Below are 25,773 nucleotides of genomic sequence, written 5' to 3'. Positions count from 1 at the left end.
AAAAATCAAACATCCATCTACGTGTGGGTCTATTTCTAGACTCATGAGTATTTAAAACATTTATTTACTTTGTGCCTGAGAACAATGGGAGTGGGTGTGTGTGCGTGTGTGTATGTGCATGTGTAATAGAGAATGACAGTACCTTGGACTGTCTGTCATTCAACAAATCAGTATCTATTTATTTCTTGAGTATCCTAGTATGTGCCAAAATTAGGTGACTGCATTTAAAAAATTGTTACACTAGCCTTGGTACTAAATGTACTATGTGTTTCCCACAAACTAATATTTTGAAAACTTGTACTTCGTTAAAAGATTGGATGTTCTCTGGCATAGAATGGTCAGAAAGTCAGTAAAGCCATATCTCGCCTTTTAATCCCCCCCCACCACCCCTGCTTGCTGAATTAAATTACCGAGTGAAAAACCTTGGCCTCCTGTAGATAGCATAATTACTTGGCTGTTTGGATTTAAAATTATAACACAGCTAACTTTTATTGCTTTTCCATATAAATTGAAAAGGAACTTATGTGCCCCTTAGCTGCCAGTGGTCAGTCATAAGCAATAGATTGATTTCTGTCCACGGCTAGATGATATGCAACCTATATTTCTCTCTCTGAAATACAAGAAGTATTGTGCCTTCTAAAATATGAACATTTGTACCTTTGATGACATTAGAATTATTTTGATATAAGTTGAAAACCTTAGGGAAATATCACAACTAAATTCCAGATACACCGTATCTTTTTTCCGACAATTTCCATGCTGAACTTGTATTGAGCAAGAGAATCTTGGGCATATTATTAAAATTGAAAATATTAAAATTAAAAGGGACATTTCCAGCCAAAGCCAAAAATCCTTTCTACAGTATTTTGGACAGATGATTGTGTGGCCCATCCTGATCCTGAGTGTCTCTAATGAATGATGAGGAGTTCACTCTTTCTGCTTTTTTTTTTTTGAGATGGAGTCTCGCTCTGTTGCCCAGGCTGGAGCGCAATGGTGCCATCTCAGCTCACTGCAACCTCTGCCTCCCAGGTTCAAGCGATTCTCCTGCCTCAGCCTCCTGAGTAGCTGGGATTACAGGCGTGTGCCACCACGCCTGGCTAATTTTTGTATTTTTAGTAGAGTTGGGGTTTTACCATGTTGATCAGGCTGGTCTCGAACTCCTGACCTCAGGTGATCCACCCTCCTCAGCCTCCCAAAGTGCTGGGATTACAGGCATGAACCACTGTGCCCGGCCGCTCTTTCTGCTTTTAATGAAGCTACCTTGACACCATCTTAGGAGGGTTTGCTGTAAATAGCCCACCATCTAATTTGTAGTGAAGCAAAGTCCTCCTTAAGAAGAAAGAAAACATATTTGAATTCACAGCAATTAAAAAAAAAATAATAAGAATGTAATGAATCATGACCAGCATTTTTTTTTTGTTTTGTTTTGTTTTTTTTTTTGAAAAGGAAGAAAGAAAAAGAAGAGAGTGGGATAGAATAAAGAATTAGAGTGTATTATGCTTGACAAGAGTTAAGTGTTTCACGGACTTTTTTGTCTTTCCTGTGTGTGCTTGTGTATGTATGTGAACTGGCCTGCACTGAAATATGCCTGTTACTGTGGTTGTGCAATCAGTGTTTGAAAAACATTCTCATTTGAACCACCTCCATCTTTTTTTTTTTTTTTTTTTTTTTGCGATAGGGTCTTGCGCTTTCTCCCAGGCTGGGGTGCAGTGGCAAGATCACAGCTCACAGTTCACTGCATGCAGGCTCAACCTCCCGGGCTCAAGACATTTTCCCACCTCTGTTGCCACAGTAGCTGAGACTACAGGCATGCACCACCATACCCAGCTAATTTTTAAAATTATTATTGGTAGAGATGCGGTCTTACTCTATTGTCCAGACTGGGCAATTCTGATTTAAATTTAGATCTTCAGCTTCTTTCAAGGTCAGATCTCATCTCTCACCCTTCAAAGAGCCTTGTCAGCCTTTCTCAATATATTTTTAAAAATGTTTTGAGGTAAATTTCATGTAACATGAAATTAACCACTAACTATTTAAAATTATACAATTCAGTGGTACTTAGTACATTCACACTGTTGTGCAACAACTAACACCTCTAACTATTTCAAAACATTTTCATCACCTCAAATCTCAATCTTTTTACCCTGGAGGAGTCTTTGAAATGATTTTCAGGTCTTAGAGAACTCCTGCATAAAACCTATATCTATAGTCCATGGTACATTAGCACAATCTGTGATAATAAATATATAATTACATAACAAGATGTTCAACATTATAGCTATTAGGGAAATAAAAATAAAAATCAAGATGAGATACCACTGTATACCTATTAAAATGGCTAAAATCCAAAACACAATACTAATTGCTCACATGGATTTGGAATAACAGGAATTCTCACTCATTACTGGCGGGAATGCGAAATGGTAATTTCTCATAAAGTTAAACACCTGCCATATGGCCAGTTCCAAATTTATGTGAAATAAATAAATTCCCGTAAATAAGTCTGGGTTAAACTTGAAATAAGCACACATCAATTTCATTTTCAACTGGAATGAGAATATTGTAGCTATAACAATCCAATAATTATCTTTTTAAAGTAAAAAATGGTAGTTTTCTGTGAATCTCTTGATTTCAGCCAACTTATTTACCTTCTCTTTCCCTTTCTCACTAAGGGTATCAACCTTAAAGCAAGTGGGAATGTAATAGAGGAAACTTCAGGTTGTTTTATGGGTAAAATTTCCTACTTGATTTATTTTTCCTTTTTACCTTACCCAGGTAGGCCTAAAAGTTCTCTATAGTTTCTATTCTAGAGGGTGCTATTGAGGAATGATATATGGTATATGGTATGGACAAGAGTGGTTTTCTCCCCTATTAAAAACTGAAAAGGACTTTTCACCAGCTTTTTTGAGGGGAAAAAAAAAACACCCAAAACAGGTAGTTAAACTTAGCTTACATTTCTTTCCTTTTCATACATTCAAAAAACTTTTCAGTCAGCATAATGTAAACATGTTAAATAATTCAAGATTATTTCTGTTTATATCTAAGATGGAATTTACTTTTTCAAAAAGTAGGCTAAGATGATTTAATTTAAATAAAGGTTGTAAACTCATTGTAATTAATGCTGTTTTCAACATGAAAATGTATTGACAATGTTACATAATAAAGCTACTAAAACATATGACAAAGCATTATGAGTAAAAATATAACCTAAGATACAATTTTATACAAGACTTAAAAATTAAGTTCTTTTACTGACTGACATGATTGGGCTTAAATATAGGCAGTTACAAAACTATAATCTTGATTTCTTTATAGACCTGTATGTACATAAGAGTTATTTTTTAAAAGCTAAAAATAAATAATAAAATTTACCTCTCCACTCTGAAATCTATGTTTATATTTTGCCACATGAATAATTCCGGGTCAAACTTGAAATAAGCGCACATCAATTTCATTTTCAGCTGGAACGAGAAGATTTCTGGCCTTCTTTTCGATACCTGTTAAACAAGGAAAGCTTTGCTTGCATGTATAAGAAGTTGAAAATTATAGCAAAATGGTCATTGCTTTCCTGTGAATGGCAGGATACTTCCTTTTATGTAAATTTTGAACTGGCCATATGGTAGGTGTGTGTTTATCTTTATAAGAAATTACCATTTTGCATTCCCACCAGCAATGATTGAGAATTTCTGTTATTCCAAATCCTTGTAAGCAACTGGTATTGCCAATGTTTTGGATTTTAGCCATTTTAATAGGTATATAGTGGTATCTCCTTTTTTTTGAGACTGAGTCTCACTTTGTCACCCAGGCTAGAGTATAGTGGTGCGATCTTGGCTCACTGCAACCCTCTGACTCCCAGGTTCAAGCGATTCTCCTGCCTCAGCCTCCTGAGTAGCTGGGATTACAGGCGTGTGCCACCACGCCCGGCTAATTTTTGTATTTTTGGTAGAGACAGGGTTTCACCATTTGGCCAGGCTGGTCTTGAACTCCTGACCTCAGGTGATCCATCTGCCTTGGCCTCCCAAAGTGCTGGGATTACAGGCCTGAGCCATTGCACCTGGCCTGATATCTCCTCTTGATTTTAATTTTTATTTCCCTAATGGCTATGATGTTGAACATCTTTTTATGTGCCTATTTCCCATCTGTATATCCCCTTTGGTGAAATGTCTGTTCATGTCTTCTACTCATTTTTAATTGGGGTGTTTCCTTACTGATGAGTTTTGAAAGTCATTTTTAATACATTCTGGATACAAGTTAGATGCAAGTCTATTATTGAATATATAGTCTGTAAGTATTTTGTTCCAGTCTATGGCTTGAATTTTCATTCTCTTAAAGCAAGGTTAAAAAATATGTACATATATTTAAGGATAAAATATAACATGAGTTCAAAAACTATTGTTTCCAATGCAAATTAAGGATTATAGGGTTTTTATTTAACTCCTTTGATTTTATATATTTACATGTAATCTTGCTCCATAAGTACATTAGCTGAATTACTTATCCTAACATAAATAAAAATATACAATCACATAATAATTTTTAATTAATAATACCATTATTAACAATTTGAGTTTTGAAAATAGTTTAAGATTTCTTTATAGCTATTTCTGTTGTGAGGGTATATCCCACCAGGAATGTATTGTCAAATTACTGGATTTTAGTTTCATTTAAATCATTGCTGTTAGTATGGTTAAGTTACCAGTTCAGTATCCAGTTAGGTTCATTTGTTTCATTGTGCTTTTGATTCTGAACTTTAAAAAAAGCATTTGTGTGGCCTCAAAGTCAAATTTGCAAACTAAGTTACCTTCAGAGAGCTCTAGCTTTTATTTGTCTCTTCAATCTTATTCTGTCCCTCTCTCCCTAATAACTTTAAAAAAAAACAAAAACCTTTATTTAGTTTGGGGTTATCCTCTTTCTCTTCTTCCTTCTTTCTTTTTTTTTTTTTAGTTTTTAAAACAGCAAATTGTTAAATATATTCACATGTTCCCCTTTTATTCAATACATGGTAGCATAATCTACACAGTCTCTTGAACCTTGTTTTTTTCATTTTAACAGTGTATCTTGGCGATCACTTGGTAGTGGTATAGGTATATAGGGCTCTTCCTCATTTCTTTTTACAGTTACATAGTACTCCATTGTGTAGACTTACAAGTTTATTCAACCCATCCCCTTTTGGTGTACAGTTACATTATTTCCAGTTGTTTGTTATTATCCAATAATGTTGCAATAAATTGCCAAACTGTACTTCAAAAGACACTATCAAAAAAGTGAAAAAGCAGCCGACAGTGTGGGAGGAAATATTTATAAAGCATATTATCTGATAAGGTACTAGATTCAGAATATGTAAAGAACTCTCAAAACTCAATAATAAAAAGACAAATAGGCAAGGTGTGGTGGCTCACCCCTGTAATCCCAGCACTTTGGGAGGCTGAAGTGGGTGGATCACCTGAGGTCAGGAGTTCGACACCAGCCTGACCAATGTGGAGAAACCCTGTCTCTACTAAAAATACAAAATTAGCTGGGCGTGGTGGTGCATGCCTGTAATCCCAGCTACTCAGGAGGCTGGGGCAGGAGAATCACTTGAACCTGGGAGGCGGAGGTTGCAGTGAGCCGAGATCGCGCCACTGTACTCTAGCCTGGGCAACAAGAGTGCAACTTCATCTAAAAAAAAGAATAATAATAATCCAGTTTTGGTGGTATGGGATTGCTGGGCAGACAAAACAATTGATGTCTACTATGCCGGATCACAGGATGGTTTTGATATAATGAATTATGTTACTTTGTTCCCAGTACCTATTAAAATATCCTTGAAATTACATTATTTCAGATTGGGCCGCTTATTGAAGCTGCCATCCATACTTTGGAAATCACATATTCTATTACTATTCCTAAATGTTCGTTTGAAGTTCAGAAATTAGAGTCTCTTTGCCTATTAGGATTCAAACACCTAATTTTGGTCACTGTGCATTCTGTACTGAACTTCATAGCTCTGTCACCTAGGGTACATTTGACTATAAGTGACAGAATACCTGACTAACAGTGATTTAAGCCAAACTTAATTTCCTCATATCATAAGAGGTTTAGAGGTGTAGCATTTTCAGATTTAGGCAGTGACTGATGAATGTCATAAAGAACTCAGGCTCTTTTTATCTCTGCATTCTGCCATCTTCAGAATACTGGCTTTTCTTTCTTAGGCTTGTGACCTCATAGTTGCAAAATAGTTGCCTCAGTTCCAGTCATCACAACTACATGTAACCATGTTCAAGACAAGCAGGAAGGAGAGGGAGGGGAAACAGCTCTTCTTATATGAGAAAATAAAATGTTTTCCAGGAGCCCCCCAATAGATTCCCTTCTTCCATCTTATTTGTTAAAATTGATGCACATGGCCATCCTTTGCTACAAGGAGTGCTGGGAAATTATCTTGATTTTTTTCACTATGTACTTTTGGAGATGGGAAAGGGAAAAGAGGGTTCACTAGTGGCTGTTAATAATGGCCAACAAACTTTGTATGCCACACCAGCCACAGACAATACCTGTGAGTCTGGTATTGTCAGACTTAGTAGTATCCCTTTCATTACAATTTCTTTGTGTTTTTAAATTATACAAGTAACACATGAGTATATCATCATTGCAAAGGATTCCAATAATACTGTTCTTTCTAAACTGTCTTCTTTTCCATAATGGAAAATAAGCCTAATACTCCGGTTAATCCAGCATGTTCACTCTCTGTCCTTTGGGTATACTTTGGACTTTTCCACTCAATTATTAGTTTGTTTGTCCCCTTGCCTGATAGCAGCATCCTCATGCCTCTTCCTCTTCCCATCTAGATCCTGACCTTCCCTCAAAACTTGGCTCTAATCCCCCCTCCTCATTAAAGCCTTCCCCAATCTTCTCAGCAGGAACCATCTGTCTACATAATCTTGCATGCTCATATTGCCCATTTACCGCCTTATTTCCTGTGTTGTGTTTTGTGTTCTTCATGTGTGATCATGGCAGTCCTCAGCTGACTAAGAAACTGTGATTGGTAGCTCTTTGGGTCATGTTCTCAGTGCCTTCCTTATACAAACCGGGTCCTTAATAGGTGATTGTCCATTGCTGCCTCTACCTGCAGCAACCATGGTTAAAACATAGACGGGAATAAACACAGCTCGGGGGAATCCTCTCTGGAATTAGTTTCCTGCTTATGTCTTCCGCTGCTGCTGTAGAACAAAATAGTTCTTATTTTAGCAATAGTGAATATAAAGGACAAAGAGTCATTTGTTTTTGTGGCTTAAATAGGAGATAAGCCTCTCAGGATACATGGTTTATACACAGCAGCCAGGGCAATATGAAGATGTCCCTATCTAAATTGTGACTCAAAGCCTCTCTGTGGCCTCTTGTGCCATGCGGAGGGATATTTTTCTCTCTCTTATTGGCATCCAGTTTGGGTTTTCCTGGAAGCAGCAGGTTTGTCTGTGCATATTCATCAGTCAGGACTCCTAAGGAGACCATTCGCCCCACAGTAGGATTCCAGCTATGCTAATGGTACAGATGTAAAGGGATTTCTTAGGCCATTTCCTGGGGGAGTTTATTCTGTTTTTACAGTTGCAGAAAGGGCAGAGCCAACTTCTTCCAGAGGGGGATTCCCTAAAGCAAAGGGCATTTTTATTTCCCCATTACCCAGGCCCCTGGGTGCTCAAATTCTACCTGGCAACTCCAGTGTGGCAAAGTGACCAGCTTGACCAGCTGAAGGCTAAACAAATTATTTGCTTTCCTAATGGTATGTTTGACATCCCAAAGGAGGGAATGGTCAAAACCGCTAGATCTTTTTCGGGGTGTGAGGTCGGGGGGAGTTTAGGTCAATTGCATGGTTTAACTGTAATTTAGATTACCTTTTCTTCTTCATATGATTTTGGTAATTGAAACATACTGTTCTGTCAGATTCAAGCAGAGATGTTTGTTCAATCAGTTACAGGACTATTTCCGTATCATTTCGGTTAGAGTTTAGTCATTTGTTGCTCAACTATGTTCAGACCTAAACTTTATAAAAGGCATGTGAGTAGAGCCTCTCCTAGTGACCAAGGAAAGTGGACCTTCTCTTTTCTTTTTTTTAAATTGAAAATTTTAAAAAATTTTAAATCCTTTTTTTATTGAGATAATTGTAAATTAACATGTAGATTCACTTAAGAAAGAATACAAAGAGGTCCTATTTACCCCTCACCCCATTTACCCCAATGGTAACATTTTTATTTTCTTTTCTTTTTGTTTTTAGGATAGGGTCTTGCTCTGTCACCCAGTCTGGAGTGCAGTGGCATGATCATAGTTCACTACACCCTCGACCTCCCTGGATTAATCGATCCTCCCACCTCAGCCCCTTGAGTAGCTGGGACCGCAGGTGCACACTACCACACCTGGCTAATTTTTTAAAATTATTTTTTCTAGAGTTGGAGGGTCTTGCTATGTTGCCCAGGCTGGTCTCGAACTCTTGGACTCAAGCAATTTGTCTGCCTCGGCCCCCCGAAGTGTTGAGATTACAGGTGTGAGCCACTGCGTCCAGCTCATTTTTCAAAGCTATGGTATAATATCACAATCAGTATCTTGACATTGATATACTCCACAGATCTTATTCAGATTTCCTCAGCTTTACTTGTATTCATTGGTATGTTTGTATGTGTGTATTTAGTCTATACATTTCATCACATGTGTAAGTTTTTGTGGCTACTACCACAATAAAGGTATAAAACAGTCTTATCACCATGGGGATTCCTCACGTTATCCTTTTATAACCACACCTCACTCCCTTCCACCAACTTCCCCAACCCTACCATTCCTAACCCCTGGCAACAACGAATCTGTTTTCCATTTCTAAAATTTTGCTATTTCAAAATGTTACATAAATGGAGTCATAAAGTATGTACCTTTTGGAATTGTTTTTTTCCACTTGGTATGAGTCCCTGGGGATTTATCCAGTTGTTGTGTGTATCAACTGTTCGTTCATTTTTACTACTGAGTAGTAGTTCATGTATGTATCACAATTTCTTTACATTTGCCTTTAGAAGGACATTGGGGCTATTTCTAGTTTTTAGCTATTATGAATAAAGCTGCTGTGAAGATGTATGTACAGGCTTTTGTGTGAGCATACATTTTCATTTCTCTAGGATAAGAGCTCAAGAGTGCAATTGCGTGTTATTTGATGCTTACATGTTTAATTTTACAAAAAGACTATCAAACTATTTTTGAGAGCAAATTACCATTTACATTCCCAACAATATGAGTAATCTAGTTTCTTTGCACCCTGGTCAGCATTTAGTGTTGTCACTATTTTTATTTTAGCTGTCTGATAGGTATGTAGTGATATCTCATGGTGGGTTTAGTTGGCATTTCTCTGATGGTTAATGAATTGAATATCTTTTCATGTGCTTATTTGTCATTTGTATATCCAGCTAAGTGAAATGTCTGTTTATGTCTGTTTATGTCTTAGCACACAGTGCTAAGATTACAGGTGTGAGCCACTGTGCCTGGCCTCCTGTGTTGTTGTTGTTTTTTTCTAAAGGATTTATAGTTTTACATTTTATATTTAAGTCTGTGATCTGCCAGGCATGGTGGCTCATGCCTATAATCCCAGCACTTTTGGAGGCTGAGGTGGGAGGATTGCTTGAGGCCAGGAGTTCAAGACCAGCCTGGGCAACATAAGGGGACTTTGACTCTACAAAAATGATAATACAAAAAAAGCCCCGTGTGGTGGCGTGCAGCTGTGGTCCCAACTACTTGGGAGGCTGAGGTGGGAGGATGGCTTGGGCCTGAGAGATGGAGGCTGCAGTAAGCTGTGGTCACACTACTATACTCCATCATGGGGGACAGTGTTTGACCCTGTCTCAAAAAAAAAAAAGTCTTTGATCCATTTTAAGTTAATTTTTATTTAAGGTGTGAGATTTAGGTCATGATGAACATTTTTGGCCTATGGGTGCCCAGTTGCTCAAGCACCATCTGTTGTAAAGGATATCTATCCTTCCATGGAATTACTTTTGAATCTTTTACAAAACCATTTGAGCATATTTGTGTGGGTTGTCTTTTGAGTTGTCTGTTCTGTTCCATTGGTCACTGTATCTATCCATCTGCCATTGCCACACAGTTTTTATTACTGTATCTGTATAGTAAACCTTAATATCAGGTTCAGTTCTTCCTCCCACTGTATTTTTCTTTGTCAAGGTTATTTGTCTTTTTTTGTTTTTCCTAATATATAAAGAAAATTACTCTTTAGATCACTTAATCTTATTCTGCTAAAAAAAAAATAAAAGATAGCTTTTAGAGACTGCATGCATTAGTTTGTAATGCTTTCTCCTGAAAGTAATGGAATACCTGACCAATAGAGGTTTAAACAAGCAGGGATTTATTTTTTTCACCAAGTAGGAAGTCTGGAGGTGTTACCAGTGGAGGGTGTCCAGCTTCTTGGCATTGTGAACAAAGAATTGGACAAAATGTACAAACAAAGCAAGGAAAGAACTAAGCAACAAAAGCAAAGATTTATTAAAAATGAAAGTAAACTCCACAGTCTGGGAGCGGGGGGAGCATAGGGGCTCAAGAGCCCCTTTACAGAATTTTCTGGGGTTTAAATACCCTCTAGAGGCTTCCCGTTGGTTACTTGACGTAGACCCTATATAAATGAAGTAGTGGCCCAGCAATCAGTTTGACTGGTTGGGAGAAGCAACCAATCAGAGACTGAAGTGAAGTTACAAAGGTTACACCCTATGCAAGCATCTGATTGGTTGTGGAAAGCAACCAATCAGAGTCTAAAGTGAAGTTACATAGTTACACTCCTATGCAGACTTTCTGCAATCAATCAGAGATACTTTTTGCTTTCTGCAGCCAATCAGATACTTTCAGTTTTCCATCTGCCATGCAGAAAAAGGTGGGGGTCGCAGGGGGATTGCAAAGGGAGTAGCCTCCCTTGGGTCCTTTTGTTACTTAGGTGTGGAAAGTTGTGGTTTTCCTTTTGATTTAGTTCTAAGAAGTCAGCGTGAATTAGCCTTAGGTTCCCTGCCTCCAGACCCTATTCTCTTGCCTCAGAGGTAGGTGGCTGCTGGCACATGTTTAGAGGCTCAATTTTGTCTCAGCCAGCATTTCTGCAATCTTGCCCATGATCCCAAGATGGCTGCTGCAGCTCCAGGGATCATGTATACATTTCAAGGCAAGAAGAGGTGAATGAGGGGAACGTGACCTGCATCTGTCCCTTGGCTCAAGGGAGCAAAAATCCTTCAGAAATTCCAAAACAGATTCCTAAAAAGAGGCTGAGGAAACAAGTGCAGTGTTTAGCTTTTTCTGGAGTTTTTAAATGGAGACTTGCAAGGGAGAAGGAATTTGGGAATGGCTGCACGAATCAGCTACAATGAGCCAGTGGTTTCAACTTACTTTGGGGGAAATCTTTAGAATTCTCTTTATTGACTGGTGCCTTAAGTTCAGTTATTTAGAGAAAAAATATCAGAGCCTTGTGAGAAAGATTCTGCAGATCTCCAGATCTTATTGATTTAAATTTTGTTTTTCACTCTACTGATTTAAATATGTTATTAAATATATAAAATCAATCTTATTGTTATTTTGAGTTGATGGCTAAGAATCATGAGCACAACACTTTTTCAAGTTAGTTTTAGAAAGAGAGGAAATTAGCTTAAAAAATGTTTGAGGTTTTCTTTGGTGTGCCTTTTTAATTTGCACATTTAGGGTTAGTTTTTGAGTGATTTAGCTTAATTAATAAGTAATGATGGCTTTCACGCTCTTATAGTCTTACACTGTCAGATCCCACTATACCTGAGGCGATTTTGTTATTTTCTCTGGGAGGTTCGCAGTATCTGCTGAATGACTTTTTCTTCTCCATAAAAGTAAAGAAAAAAAGAAAAGAGAAAATGAACTTTTAAAATAAATATTAGATGAAGGAGGAAAAAACCCCACACTATTCACAGAATAGGAGCAAATTAGTCCAGAACCTGATCAGACAGAAATATCTAAGAATGATAGTTTTAGATAATTCTGTATCAAATTTTCTATTAACCTAAAAAAAGAAAAATAAGTTTTGTTAATGTTTATTGCAATATTAAATATTAACTGTCTCTCTTCAGTTCCCAAATTTCCAGTAACTGCTGGTGACTATAGAGGAATTTCTACAGAACTCTCTTTTAATACTTCCCCAGCTTTTAAGAGATTGAGTCTAGATCCAATTATTTGGTCTATTTCCTCCCTTCTGGGTCATGGTGGATGTTTTGGCTGTTATATTTGCCAAAAGCAAAAGTAACAGTTCAACCCTGATGACTTAAGCAAGGAGACATCTATTACTTTTCTCAAAAAAGTACAAAGAATATGAGGCCTAATGCTTAAGGGCTCAGGTGTTGGATTTGCATTCCTGGATTCACCACTTAATACTAGTTGAGTGACCTTGGGCAAATTACTAAAACTCTGTCTCTCAGAATCCCCATCTAGGCTGGGCACAGTGGCTCACACCTGTAATCCTAGCACTTTGGGAGGCCGAGGTGGGCAGATTGCTTGAGCCCAGGAGTTTGAGACCAGCCTGGTCAACATGGTGAAACCCCGTCTCTACAGAAAATACAAAAATTAGCCAGGCGTAATGGCATGCATCTGTAGTCCCAGCTACTCAGGAGGCTGAGGTGGGAGGATTGCTTGAGCCCAGGAGGTTGAGATTGCAGTGAGCCACGATTGTGCCACTGCACTCCAGCCTGGGCTACAGAGTGAGACCCTGTCTCGAAAAGAAAAAGTCAGACTCCTCATGTATAAAATGGGGATGACAATAGAATATACTCATAGATTTTCTCTCTGAGGATTAAGAGCATTTTTAAAAATTTGCATATCTCATTTATTAATGAGGTTAACTATATTTTAGTATGTTTATTGGCTATTTCCATTTCCTTTTTTTGTGAAGTGCCTTTTGAAATCCATTGCTTATTTTTCTGTTGGGTTTTCCCTTTTTTAGTGTACATATATGTGAGATAAAGAGTGGTATTTCCATATGTGTATACAATGTGTAATGAGCAAATCAGGCATATTTATCACCTCAAATATTTATCATTTCTTTGTGTTGAGAACACTCAAAATCCTCTCTTCTAGCTTTTTGAAAATATATAATAAATTATAATTAAATATATTCACCCTACAGTGCTACAGAACACTAGAACTCATTTCATCTATCTACTGTAATTTATCTGTTAACCAACCTCTCCCCACCTCCTCTTCTTCCCCTTTCCAGCCTTTAATACTCCCAATGATTAAGAGAATTTAATGTGGCTGGACATGGTGGCTCACTCCTGTAATCCTAGCACCTTGGGAGGCCGAGGTGAGCAGATCACTTGAGCCCAGGAGTTCAAGACCAGTCTGGGCAACATGGTGAAATCTCGTCTCTACAAAAATTACAGAAATTAGCAGGGTGTGGTAGTGTGCACCTGTAGTCCCAAGCTACTCAAGAGGCTGAGGTGGGAGGATAGCTTGAGCCCAGGAAGTCAAGGCCGCAGTGAGCTGTGATCACGCCACCGCACTCCAGCCTGGGTGACAGAGCAAGACCCTGTCTCAAAAAAAATAAATAAATAAAAATTAATGCTTCTAAAGTGCTTAGAGCAGTGCTACAATTGTTAGCTATTATGGCAACAGAAATGACATTTATATTTGCTTATCTAGCTCATGGTGGTCCTAGTAAGCTGTCCCATTCTTACCAAGCACCTCACTCTACCTGCCTTTGTCCTGTGGTTGTCAAGCATCTGGGCTTTTGAGTGTAGCCTAGAAAGAAACAAGAGACTGCTGTGCTGGGGTTCTAAAACCGAGGTTGCAAACAGATCAAGAGCTCCTAATGTAGATGACTATAGCCAGCTTCTCAGTTTGGATTAACTTTACGGTTTCTGTAGCGGCCTTGATAACTAACTGATTAATCAACTTATGCATGTAATAAAATTGCCCTTCCAATTTTTAGCAGTGAGGAAGGGGTGCTGATATTAGCTTTTAATTTGATATGAAGCAGAGTCTGGATTTGGCTGCCACCTTTCCAACAGTGGTAGAATGGGAATCAGGGAGTTGAGATGCCAAGGAGCACTGATCTAGGATCTAGGAATAGTTATGTTCCTAACTTTATCATTTGCTAAGACATTTGCTAATTTCCTTGAATTGAGACTGAGTACCAATTCACAGTCACTATGGCAAAGGTTAGGTTGCCATGCCATCTTAAGAGGCTATAATGGCAAATCTCAAGCTTGTGTATGTGTGTGGGGGTGTAGGGCTGTGGGGCAAACATTTTAAACAAGTGCCCTATGGACTGTTACATCATATCAAACAAATTTTCAACATGTTAGTTTCTAAGGTATAGAATTCTGAATTGAAATCTCAAGCTAATACTCTAATAGTGCAAAAATGGAGTTTTGCATGCTATGTCAATTAGAATAACAATAGCAATTGGCATCACTGAACTTAAAAAAAGTGTGTGTGTGTTTTGTTGTTTTGAGTTTGTGTGAATTCACAACTCACAAGCCAAGAGTTTTGGAGAGGTTTTAGCAATAGTTCCTTTCATGCTAAAAACATTGTTTTAAATAATTAGGTGTGGCTGATTTTATTTTATTTAGCACGAGAATTGGAAATATTTAACAAGTATCTGGATAATACTCTTTGGGTGGAGAATTTGCTCATAAATTTAGCAGCAACTTGGTTGAATGAACTGCATTCTGACTTTGATATATTTTGGTTTCTCCTCAATTTTTATAGCATTGTTGGATTTTATGGGCCCCACATGCTTCCATACAACTCTGTTGGCCTTGTTGGAGTTTAATGTTTAAAATTAAAAGGCCCTGTCATATGATATTCTTAGTTATTGTTACTATTATAGCTGGACAAAGATATGCTGGTAAGAGTTTGTAGCAATTGTGTGTGTGTGTGTATGTGGGCGGTGGGGGGGGGCGGGTGTGCAGTGGTTACTGCCCCTCAAAGAAGCAAGCATGTAGCTACCCAATGGGTTCTTCTCACCTGCTGCCCAGATAGAACCGATTTATCAAGACAGAGGGATTGCAATAAAGTTTCATATAATCAGAGCCAGCTAAATGGGAGACCAGAGTTTTATCACTCTCAAATCATTCTCCCTGAAAATTTTGAGACTGAGGTTTTTAAAAGACAGTTTGGCAGGCAGGGGCCTAAGGAATGGGGAATGCTGATTGCTGGTTCAGGGATGAAATCATAGGGAATTGAAGCTGCCGTCTTGCACTGAGTCAATTCCTGGATGGGTGCCACAGACCAGATGAGCCATTTTACCTGTCTGGGTGGTGCCAACTGATCCATCAGAATGCAGGGTCTGGAAATTATCTTGAACACCAGTCTTAGGTTTTATAATAGTAATGTTATCTATGGGAGCAATTGGGGAGGTTAGGAATCTTGTGGTCTCAGGCTGCGTGATTCCTAAGCCATAATTTCCAATCTTGTGGCTAATTTATTAGTTTTACAAAGGTGATCTGGTCCTCAAGCAAGGAGCAGGGGTTTGTTTCGGGGAGGCGCTGTTATCATCTTTGTTTCAAATTTAAACTATAAACTCCTCCCAAAGTTAGTTCGGCCTATGTCCAGGAGTGAACAAGAGCAGCTGGGAGGGTAGAAGCAGGATGGAGTCGGTTAGGTCACGTTTCTTTTACTGTCATAATTTTTGCGAAGGCAGTTTCAGGCATACCTCTTTTGCCCTTGTTTTTTCCAGCCCCTTCTCTTTCTCTTGCAGTGGTGGTGACCAGGAAAGGAAGGTTAGCCTTGTGGAGGGCTCTTGAATTTCAATCCACCTCTTCAGCCTCCTTCAGAAATACTAGCAGAAATGAGCCTTATACCCCATAAGATGTTGTTTAAGTGTCTGACTTTGCTATTTAAGGCTCTCTATGGATTGATTTCCACATTAACTGTTCCAAGTTCATGTCCCACTACTGTAGGAAATGCCCCTGTATCTAGCTGGGTCTAGTCCTGGTCCTTCAACATGCTTCAGCATCTTTTCTCTTACTCTGCCCAAATTCAGTGCATGGTTCAAGGTTCACTTTAAGACTCAAATTCCACATGAAGTTTTCTCTGGCATCGACCAGTCCATAGTATACTTCTTTGAATTCCTATAGCCCTAATCTGTATACATAGGGTTGGCTGTTTGCTACAGTGGGTTGCCCAAAAAATAAATCTTAAAAACAGATGGTATGTTTAAGTTGAAGAACTATTGACTATCAGACCCTGTGTTAAATGTTGAATATTTCTTATTCAACATTTAACATGTGGCCCTGCTTCCATGGAACTAAGAAAAACCGTGTTAAAAGTGACATTTGACCCAGGAATGAAGATCAGATAATTAATGTTCATGGAGCAAATATTATGGCCAATAATGTCATAAAAATGGAGATAAATCTGTAAATCTACTTGTGGAAAAAATTATATAAGCTCTTAGGTTGGTTAGTAAGGGAGTCATACTGGGTCCTTTTTTTTTTGGATGGAGTCTTACTCTGTCACCCAGGCTGGAGTGCAGTGGCGCGATCTCGGCTTACTGCAACCTCCACCTCCCAAGTTCAAGTGATCCTCCTGCCTCAGCCTCCTGAGTAGCTGGGACTACAGGTGCATGCCACCACACCTGTCTAATTTTTATATTTTTGGCAGAGACAGGGTTTCACCATGTTGGCCAGGCTGGGCTCGATCTCCTGTACTTGGTCCCTTTTTATTGGAGCTCTGACTCAGTTCTCTCTAAAAGCTAATACCAAGTCCTTATTCTTGAGAAAACAAAATAATAAATGCTAACAGGCAAGCACAGTCGCAGATATTCTCTCACTTAGTCCTAACCACTGTCTTGTAAAGCAGGTATTATTATTCTCACTTCAGACATGGCAAGCCAGAGGCCTCTGGAGAAGTAAAGTGACTGCTCCAACATCACATGGCCCATAGAGGCAAAGCTGGAAGGTGAATGCCAGGCTTCTGATGCCAGATCTCCTGTCCTATCCTTTATGACCCTATTACTCCCTGGTTCTGCTCTCCATTCCAAATGTTTGATTATTAGATTTAAGGGTATCTAAGCCAGGTAACATGAACAGGGAAAGATCAGCTGACAGTATCTGATTTTTTGAAAATAATCCACAGCTTATGTTCTATTCATTCAATAGATGCTCATTGAACACCTACTATGTGCCAGGCCCTATAGTCCTTACTGTCAGAAAGTACAAAGTCTGGTATAAAATGCAAGTATATAAACAGGAAACTATAGTATAATATGCTGATTACAGTGATGGCTATACAGGAATTATGGGTATAGAATGAATGAATCAAGAATAAATCTTGTGAGATTGTTTGTTTCTGTCTGTACCACTGCTGCCCTTTCAAGGAGCACATGTATTATTTTTTAAAAAACATTTTATTCTCTGTTCTAGGCACTTCGCCTGGCCCTGGTGATACAGCTGGGGGTGGGGGAGGGGAAAGGGTAAGTTCCTAAATAGTTAAAGACAGGGTAACCTTCCAGACTTTAATAGAAGATCTCTGCAGGAACAGAATGTTCTGTCTCTGGCAGTCAGAGAAGACTTTAAGAGATGACATTTAGATGATCTTTTATTTATTTCTTGCATTTTTCTGAGCTTGGGTTATTTTAAGGAAATTATAAATACTAGAAACTCAAGAGTTTTGATTTGCAATACCTTACCTAGAGCTGTTCAAAGAGCCATATGGTTCACAAGCTATTTCTGTTCCCATGATTCCGCTGAAACCATTCTCGTCAAGGTCACCAGCCACCTCCATGTTGCCAAATCAGGGGGTCAAGTCTCAAGCCTCGTCTTCATTTGACTTATTAGTAGCCTTTAACACAGTTAGTCATGTGTTCCTTCAAATGCTTCTTTATGTAGTTTCCATGATACTGAACTCTCCTGGTGTTCTTCCCATCTTACCAGCTGCCCCTTTTTAGTCTTGTTTGCTAATTCTACCCCATCTCCCTGATCACGTAACATTGGGATATTTTAAAGCTCAGTCTTGGACTTCTTTTCTGCACTGTCATCATTCATTCTAGCACTGTAGCCTTAAATACCATCCATCAACTGATGTATATCAAATTTTTATATCCAGCCTTGACTTTTTGCTTGAACTTCAGACTCCCATATCTACCTGCTAGTCCACATTTCTACTTGCTTGTCTGAGTGGTATCTTGAATGTAACATGTCCAAAATAGAATTCTGGACTCCTGTGCCTGCCTCCTACCTCCAGAATTCTCATTTAAGTTCTCTCCCACCATTCTGCATCCCAGCACCTAAAACTCCATTCTTCTCGTTGTTCAGACCAAAATACTTGGGGTTGTTAACAACTCATCCCTTTTTCCATACCCTACATCTAATCTATTGGTAAATCCTTTTTGTTCTACCTTCAAGATACACACAGAACTTGATCACTTCCACTGTCTCTACTTCTATTACCCTGGTCTAGGCCACTATCATTTCTTGCCTGGACTATTGCAATATTCCCAGTTCTTTGTATTGTGACCAGAGCGATCCTTTCTATGCCCTGCTCAAAACAAAATCCAGTGTTCTTTAAACCCCTAAGGCACTGGCCCCTGTTTATACTCTTAATCTCATGTCTCAAGTTAGAGGACTCTAGACCTTTCAAACATTAGAATAATGTGGTGTGCTACAAGGTAAAGCCTAACAGGGGAGGTTGTATGACAATCCAGAGTGCAGGAGTGAATGGAGGGGAGAAGGGACTCTCGGTGACTGCAGACTACTGTTTCGTGAAACATGAAGATAGAGGATGGGAGGGAGTGAAGACAGTAATGAAAGCAAGACTAAGGGCTGAAGGAGGCTTTTCTTCCTCTAAGAGGTGAAAGACTTGTCTTTATGAGTCCATTGAAAGGAGGTCATGGAAGGGAGAGGCTAATGCTGTTGATCACTGACTTACCAGGGACACAAGCAAGCCAGTACTGGAAGGAGAGACAGTTAGAGCCCATGTGAATATGGAGATAAAAATTGACTGCAGTCACTTTTGTTTGCTTAGGTGCGTGGCTTTATCCCACCACTTCACTCTGTCTTCTGACCAGAGCCTTCTAAGTATCTTCAGTCTAACCCCTCCCAGCCCTTCTATTATGCCTGCCAGTCAATCCCAGCACCTTCTCCCTTGTTCTGCTCCAGGCTCCTGAACACTGTGGATGTGACACAGCTCCTGAGGGTCACATTGCTTCCTGGATCACTATTCTTCTCTGTCTCCTAATTCCTGCCCTCTTCCCAGGTGCTTTAAACTTATCTACTCTGGGCCAGGTGCGGTGGCTCATGCCTGTAATCCCAGCACATTGGGAGGCCAAGGTGGGTGGATCAACTGAGGCTGGGAGTTCGAGACCAGCCTGGCCAACATGGTGAAACCCCGTCTCTACTAAAAATACACAAAAATTAGCCAGTTGTGGTGGTATGCACCTGTAATCCCAGCTACTTGGGAGGCTGAGGCAGGAGAATCGCTTGAACCCAGGAGGCAGAGGTTGCAGTGAGCCGAGATTGCACCACTGCACTCCAGCCTGGGCAACAGAGTGAGACTCCGTCTCATAAAAATATATAAATAAATAAATTAAATAAATAAATAAATAGTAAAAAAAAACCTTATCTACTCCTGTGACATTTGTTTGATAGGGTCAGAGGCTATGAAACTTTAGAAGCATACATGCTACCTTTGGAATTTAAAAAATGTATTCGATCCATTGCCATGGATCCATGCCAACCGATCCATTATTTACTTAATATCTCTCTGTGAAATGAATCACTTTTGGAAAACTAAAATCTATTTAAAAGGGAAACTTTATATCCTTACCATAAATGAAAACCACACCATTTGATCTAAGTGGAAGGTCATGGTAAGAAAAAAAGAAAACAAAACAGTGTTTTTAGATTTGATGCCTGTAAAATGTTATGAGCCTGAGGCCTGCTTTCTTTTTATAGGCAAGTATTTGGGAGTATAGTCAGTACTACCAAATTAAGACTTACCCTTGCCTTAATCAAAAGGAAGAGGATAGAGCAAGATGAACATTCTTGTATACCCGCTGAAATAGTCTCCATTACCAACTAGGGTGGCATCCCTGGAAAGAGTGAGGCCCGGGTGTTTGTGTGCACAAAGTGTTTGTGTGCACAGTTAGCTCAAGTGTTGGCATGCTGTGGCTTGCTTAATCAGTTTCAGTTTAAGATTGGTTGAAGATCTTCATGTTAAGATATAGCAGTGGCCTCTTTAAAAGTCTTTTGTGCCTGTCGCGGTGGCTTACGCCTGTAATCCCAACACTTTGGGAGGCTGAGGCAGGCGGATTACTTGAGCCTGGCAGTTCGAGACCAGCCTGGCCAACATGGTGAAACCCTGTCTCTACTGAAAATACAAAAAGAGCCAGGCGTGGCCAGCTACTTGGGAGGCTGAGGCAGGAGGATCGCTTGAACCTGGGAGGCGGAAGTTGCAGTGAGCTGAGATCACGCCACTGCACTCCAGCCTGGGTGACAAGAGTGAGACTCCGTCTCAAAAAAAAGAGTCTTTTGCCTTCAGACCTTTCCCCTTCCAACCCATCCTGCCCACTCTTAGTGGATCTGCCTTCAGATTTGCTGCCTCATATTGTCCCTGTGTCCCTCGGGAAACTTTAATGGCTCCTTGTTGCCTATTTGATCCGGACACAAGGTTCAATTTGGCAACCAGTGAATCTACCACTCAAGTTTTATGGGCTTCCTATATCTGCAGCAATATGTTAGATGGTGAGGGGACATAGAAAAAGGAAGAAATACACACCATGGTCCTAGAGTTTAAAAAATGTGTCATCTGGTTGAGGAGACAAATCAGACATGAGTATGTGCACATATTATGCTGCATGTACATGACGAAGGGCTGGTGGTCAGGGAAGGTCATGAATCTGCCCATCCCTGGGCTTGGTCATCATATAGCTCATTTGTGGTGTGTGAATCTCATGCTGGCTGGGGTTTTCTTTTTTATTGTGGTAAAATACACAAAGTATAAAAGTTACCATTTTAACCATTTAAATTATACAATTCAGTGGCATTTAGTACATTCACAATGCTGTGCAGCTGTCCCCACTATTTCAAGAAAATTTTCATCACTTCAAAGGAAACCTGTGCCCAGTAAGCAGTCACTCCCCATTCTTTCTTCCTCCCAGTCCCTGGCAACCACTAATCTGCCTTCTGTCTCTGTGAATTTGCCTATTTTGTATATTTCATATAAATGGAATCATAATACGTGGCCCTTTGTATCTGGCTTTTTTCTCTTAGCATAATGTTTTCAAGGTTCATCCATGTGGTAGCACGTATCGGTGCTTTGTTCCCTTTGAAGGCAGAATAATATTCCATTGTATGGATATACCACGTTTGTTTAACCATTCATCAGCTGATAGACATTTGGGTTGTTTCCACCTTTTGGCTATGGTAAATAATGCTGCTATGAACATTTATGTGTAAGTTTCTTTCTGTGGATGTATGTTTTCAGTTCTCCTGAGAATATACCAAGGAATGCAACTGCTGGATCATATGATGATTCTATGTTTAGCTTAATGAGGAACTGCCAAACTTTTCCACAGCAGCCATACTAGTGTACATCCCCCACCAGCAAGGTGTGACAGTTCCAGTGTCTCCACATCCTCACCAACATTTATTTTCCATTTTTAAAAAATTATAGCCACCCTAGTGAATGTGAAGCATTATCCCATTGTATGTATGTATATATCTATGTATGTATGTATTTTTGAGACAGGGTCTCTGTCGCTTAGGCTGGAGTGCAGTGGTGCGATCATAGCTTCATACCTCACTACAGCCTCAGCCTCATGAGTGCAAGCAATCCTTTCACCTCAGCCTCCCGAGTAGCTGGGACTATAGGCATGCACCGCCATGCCTGGCTAATTTTTGTATTTTATGTAGAGACAAGGTCTCACCATGTTGCTCAGGCTGGTCTCTAACTCCTGGACTCAAGTGATCTGCCTGCCTAAGCCTCCCAAAGTATTGAGATTAAAGGTATGAGCCAGTGTGCCTGGCTTCATTGTACTTTTGTTTTACATTTCCCTAGTGACTAATGGCATTGGACATATTTTCATGCGCTTGTTGGCCATTTGTATATCTTTGGAGAAATGTGTATTCAAGTCCTTTTGTTACACGCCAAAAGAATGAGGGTCATGGTCAACTCAGTATACCACTGGAGGCTATATGAGTAAACAGCAAACTGTTTCTCATAAATGCAGAATGTTGGCAAACTGACAAACTGTGTCTGCCACCCGGAAGGAATGCTGAGGGCAGTCATGCCCCAAGCGCAGTGTTTCTTGTGATTAGGTACATCTGAAGCCTGTTAGTAATAATATGAACCTGTGATCAATTAAGGAGCTGACCAATCATTACCTCCTCCCTGCTCATTCTACCCAATAAATACAAAGGGCTGTGGAAGCTCAATGGGGGAGCGGCGGGGGTGGGGGGCTGCCTTTGCTCACTAGAAGCAGAGAGCTCTCTTCTTCCCTGGACTCTTCCTTTAAAACAGTTTCTTTTGTCCTAAGTTTTCATTTCTATGTTTGTTCCTGTTCATTCAGTCTTGTAATGACGGTCTCAAGTACTAACAGTAGTAACTGTCGTAATGATGGTCTTAAGTAGTAACAGTAATAACTGTCATGGTGATGGTCTCAAGTAGTAACCATGGCAGTCTACCACATCCTTTGCCCATTTTTAAATTGAATTGTTTGTGTTTCTGCTGAGTTGTAAGAATTTTTATATGTTCTATATAATAGACCCTTATATGATTTCCAAATATTTTCTGTCATTCTCTGGGTTTCTCTGTTTTTTAGAAATGACATCTCACTCTATTGCCCGGGGTGGTCTTGAACTCCTGGGCTCCAGTGATTCTCCCAGCTTAGCCTCTTAAAGTGTTGCTGGGATACAGGCTTGAGCCACCTCATCCAAACTTCATTCTATGGGTTTTTTCACTCTCTTGATAGTATCCTTTGACACACAGTTTTAATTTTGATGAAGTCCAATTTATTTTTCCTTTTGTTGCTTGTGCTTTTGGTGCCACATGTATGAAACCCATTGCCAAATCCAGAGCCATAGTGACTGGCTTCTTTACTAGGGTTGGGAGCTATGGCTTGCCCAAGGCCATGTCCCCAAAGTCTCTCACAACTTAGCACCCAATGGATGCTCACCAGATGTTTGTAGAAGGGATGACTATGTAGTGGGATGTGAGCTGGCCCTTGGTGGGGAGAGGGGTTTGTGTAGAGGTATAGCCTGACCAGGGACATGACTTTGAATGGACGTTAAGGTACCTTGTAAGCTGTAAGATGTGGTCTGACCGAAGAGGGGGTACACATGAACAAATTGTGGAATTCTGGGGGATAGGTAGCTGAGTGAGGCCTTCAACGGTGGCAAGGGCTTCTTCCATGTGATTATGGAAACCTAGATCCATGGAGGAAACTTGTGAGTAGTGGAGAAAGTTCCTCGGGGGAGGAAGGCTGGCTGTGACTTCATCTTTATACCATACTCTCTAGAATAGGGCCTGGCCAGTATTAGGCCTTAGTAAATATTCCAGTGGCCTGATGAAGGAGACTTTTAAGATATTTACATGAGAGGCTTTTCATGATATAGTCCTCCTTATATATTCTACTCTAGCTCACCCTCCTTCCAAACTTGACCTTGACTTTCTTTTTTACTAGATTTGCCCCTCTCCCTGGGTGCTGTCAGCTCAGCTGCAGTACATCCCTCATAACCCTGCTTGGAACATCCTTGCCTCTCCTCTCCTATCTAATTCATCTCATTCCTCCAGGCCCAAGACAGTATCCAGTTATCCACAGAACCTCAACACTACTACTCCAGCACATCAGTGTGTGGCTCTGATCAGCCATACACTTAGCCATACACTTACCAGAGCTTAGGGTCACATGATCTTAGGTTCAGATCTCAGGCTCCAGTAGTTACTGTGTAACTTTGGGTGGGCCAGTCTCCCTCTCTCTGCCTTGGTTTCCTCATTGGAAAAATGGCAGTAATAACACTGATAAAATAGTTTTGTGACAGTGAACTGAGATCATAAATGAGATATAAAACCCTTAGTAAAGCATCCAGCTCATAGTAAGTGGTCAAAAATGGTAGCTGTACTGTTTTCTAGTTGTTTTCTGTATTTGGCTGTTCTCGTGTTGCTACAAAGAAATACGTGAGGCTGGGTAATTTATTTAAAAAAAAAAAAGGCTTAATTGGCTCATGGTTCTGCAGGCTGTACACGAAGTGTGGTGTTGGCATCTGCTTCTGATGAGGGCCTCAGAAAGCTTCCAATCAGGTGGAGGGCAAGGGGAGAGCCAGTATATCACATGGTGAGAGTGGGAGTAAGAGAGAGAAGGGGGAGGTCCCAGACTCTTTTAAACAACCAGATCTCATGTGAACTAACTGAGCGACAACTCATTTATCACTAAGGGGACGGTGTGAAACCATTCATGAGAGATCTGCCCCCACGATCCAATTACCTCCCACCCGGCCCCACCTCCAACACTGAGAATCACATTTCAACATGAGATTTGGAGAGGACAAGCATCCAAACTGTATCATTTTATATATCTAAATCTTGCTTCCTCCACAAGATTGTGGGGTTTTTTTCTTCGGGGCAGGAGCTGAGTCTTATGCTTATTTTAACTCGTATATTTGGCACAAAGCTAGGACTATAGTAAGTACTTAAGAAACATTTGTTGGTTTGAGGTGACTTTATGATTACTCGGAGTTACTTGCTTTAGGAGACAGTATATCATTATTAAATTCTATATTATTCCACTATTCATTTTCTGAAAGGCAACTTTTGCTTTGTTTTATGGGGATCTGGGACTGCCTTGTGGTAATCTGATTGTGTGTGTGAGCAAGTGTGTGTGTGTGTGTGTGTATGTGTGAGAGAGAGAGACAGAGACAGAGAGACAGAGTGGAGGGAATGGTGGAGGTAGTGACAATTGATTCCCTAAGGGGCAGAGCCAGCTATAGCTCACCATCCTAACCACTGCATCTAGCTTTCCTCTCCCAGCCCTAGAGCGGGGCTGTTATCTGCCCAGGGCAGCTGTTATGGCCCTGACTCCCCTGGGGAGGGCTGCTCAGGCCTTCCTCATTCTTCCAGGCTGCCTTTTTCCACAAAAGGAAATGAGGTCTTTTTGACCCTATCAGACTTCTCTGCCAAGGCATCATGTTTTGCAAGAGGCTATTGCCCTGGCTATATACAGTCCTGGGCAATGTGCTAATATTAAAGAAGCAAATTCAGGATAATGGTTACCTCTGGAGAAGGGAGGCAGGGCTATGAGCTCTGAGATAAAGCTTCAGTTATCTCTGAGGTGTTTATTTTTTATGCAGGGCTGTGGGGCATATGAGTGTTCATTTATTATCGTGAACATTATATGATCTTGAATGTGCCGCTTATTTCTATGCATGTATTATCCATAAATATTACCATATTTTTAGGGTATTTTCCAGCCTTATATATGTGTTGTGAAATTTTATGTGTACTTCAGCTACCTGTATTTTTTGCCTGACAGTTTTTGAGATTTGTCTGTTTTTTTGTTTGTTTTTTGAGACAGAGTTTTGATCTTGTTGCCCAGGCTGGAGTGCAATGGCATGATTTTGGCGCACGGCAACCTCTGCCTCCCAGGTTCAAATGATTCTCCTGCCTCAGTCTCCCAAGTAGCTGGGATTATAGGTGCCCACCACCATGCTCGGGTAATTTTTTATATTTTTAGTAGAGACGGGGTTTCACCATGTTGGCCAGGCTGGTCTTGAACCCCTGACCTCAGATGATCCTCCTGCCTCAGCCTCCCAAAGAGCCGAG

General features: G+C 40.0%; 2 protein-coding genes across 2 annotated transcripts in view; both read left to right on the top strand.

Annotated features, from left to right (window-relative positions):
- MAOB (monoamine oxidase B) overlaps positions 1-25,773 on the top strand; it is a 713,383-nt gene that overhangs the window by 136,794 nt on the left and 550,816 nt on the right. The window lies entirely within an intron of this gene.
- The window catches only part of EFHC2 (EF-hand domain containing 2), a 198,034-nt gene that overhangs the window by 2,981 nt on the left and 169,280 nt on the right, over positions 1-25,773 (top strand). The gene's annotated exons all lie outside the window — the stretch shown is intronic.

This window comes from Macaca thibetana, chromosome X, assembly GCF_024542745.1.
Source record: "Macaca thibetana thibetana isolate TM-01 chromosome X, ASM2454274v1, whole genome shotgun sequence".
Taxonomy (NCBI): Eukaryota; Metazoa; Chordata; class Mammalia; order Primates; family Cercopithecidae; genus Macaca; species Macaca thibetana.
The sequence above is the reverse complement of the archived record's forward strand: the minus strand, read 5'-3'. Positions and strand labels throughout refer to the sequence as shown.